At 50.2% G+C, this 2,089-nt stretch overlaps 1 pseudogene; it reads left to right on the top strand.

Annotated features, from left to right (window-relative positions):
• Positions 1-767: 767 nt before the first annotated feature.
• On the top strand, positions 768-1,714 carry LOC111144161 (annotated as a pseudogene).
• Positions 1,715-2,089: the final 375 nt, after the last annotated feature.

Raw genomic sequence — 2,089 nt, 5'->3', positions numbered from 1 at the left:
CAGGGAGCTGGGGCAGATGTGAGTCTGTTGCCTCTTGGAGAAGGGTAATGGAGATCCCACAGCTGCGAGCCTTGGTTGCTCCACAAAGCTGGCGACTGGGGACAGAAGAGTAGGTAGGGCTTGAGGAGCTAGAAGGAGATTCAGTGAATTGCATTGTTAAGTGACCAGAGATAGAGTGCCCAGCAGGGGTGGGAGAATGTGATCTGGTGATGCTGGTCAGTGCCACATCCCTGTGGGGGACTCACACAAGTAGGACCAAACAACAACAATAGTACCTAAGAGCTGAATGTGCACACCTCACCTTAGTGCCACTGCAGTCCTGTGGATTAAAGAATATTATTCCATGTTCCCAGTGAGCCAGTAGGGGCAATGTTGACAATTAAACCGAGCCTACAACCTCTGCATGCCACACGGGAGAGGTGCCCTCCAGCTGAAGATAGCAATTAGGCAGGAAAGTCAGGTGGTTGTGCATGGAGTCAATAATAGCAATAACAGTAGTTGTAATTATTATTATCAGTATTATTTTTTACTGCATTCTTACTATGCTTCAGGGCCTGCGCTGTGTACTTGAAGCTTGTGATCTTCTGTGAACCCCATGCAGCTCCCAGGTGCTCTGAAAGTATCACGAGCATCAGGTGGCAGAGGGACTGGCCATGGTCTGCAGGGTGAAGACTCTCTGCTCCCTCTGGAAGTCCTCTTGGGCCAGGCTCAGCTTGGACCCAGAGCTCTTGCCGACCAGGCCATCTTCACTCTCTCTCCACCCAGGGATGGCTGCCACTTTGGGTCTAAACCACAGCTCTGTTTCTGAATTCATCCTCCTGGGCTTCTCCACCTTCCCACTTCACGTCCTGCCCGTCTTCTTCCTGCTGTTCCTGCTCATGTACCTGTTCACACTGCTGGGGAACCTGCTCATCATGGCCACTGTCTGGAGCGAGCAAAGCCTGCACACACCCATGTACCTCTTCCTATGTGCACTGTCCATCTCTGAGATCTTCTACACCTTGGCCGTCACCCTGCGCCTGCTGGCCTCCCGCCGCACCATCGCCTTTGCAGCCTGTGCCAGCCAGATGTTCTTCTTCACATGCGGCTTCAACCACTCATTCTTGCTCACTGTCATGGGTTACGACCGGTATGTGGCCATCTGCCACCCGTTGCGCTACAATGTGCTCACGAGTCCCTGTGGCTGTGCTTGCCGGGTGGCCTTGTCTTGGGCTGGTGGTTCGGTCATAAGGCTGGTGGTGACCACAACTATTTTCCACCTCCCCTTCTGTGGACCCAATGAAATCCAGCATTTTGTATGTCATATGCCCCCTCTCTTGAAGCTGGCCTGTGGAACTGATATACAAGTAGTGTGGCCCTGGGTGTGGGACTGGTGTGCATGATTGTCCTGTTGGGCTGTTTTCTCTTCATCCTCCTCTCCTACACCTTAATTGTGGCCACCATCTTGAAGATCCCCTCTGCTGAGGGCAGGCACAAAGCCTTCTCCACCTGTGCTTCCCACCTTATTGTGGTCGTTCTGCACTATGGATTTGCCTCTATCATCTACCTCAAGCCCAAGAATCTGCACTCCCAGGAAAGCAACACCCTGATGGCCATCTCCTACATGGTCCTCACGCCCTTCCTCAGTCCCATCATCTTCAGTCTCAGGAACAAGGAGCTGAAGACTGCCATGAGGAAGACCTTCCTCAGCAAACTCTATTCCTCCAGCATCTAAGTGGCCAGTGTGAAGGTGGTGTTAGAAGAAGGTAGAAGGATGACCATACCCCCATCTGTACAATGGGGTTAACAGTGACTACCGAGTATGATTAGTAAAGATGTGTGACGGCACGCAGGACATAGCAGGTGCTCAATAAATGTGAGCCTTACTTCTTCTTCCTCCTTTGATTTGTGTCTTGCATATTAGTTTCATTTGTAATCAAACAGTTTTCTTAAGATATAGTCCACATGCCATAAAATTTACCCATTTAAGTACACAATTCAGTTTGTCTTTCGTATATTCAGTTATGTGATCATCACCACCATCAATTTGAAACATTTTTTCACCCCAAAAGGAAACCCCTATGCATTCAATCCCCATTTCTCCTCCAAC

This window comes from Enhydra lutris, unplaced genomic scaffold (assembly GCF_002288905.1).
Source record: "Enhydra lutris kenyoni isolate GAN:26980312 unplaced genomic scaffold, ASM228890v2 scaffoldscaffold10, whole genome shotgun sequence".
NCBI classification, from domain to species: domain Eukaryota; kingdom Metazoa; phylum Chordata; class Mammalia; order Carnivora; family Mustelidae; genus Enhydra; species Enhydra lutris.
The sequence above is the reverse complement of the archived record's forward strand: the minus strand, read 5'-3'. Positions and strand labels throughout refer to the sequence as shown.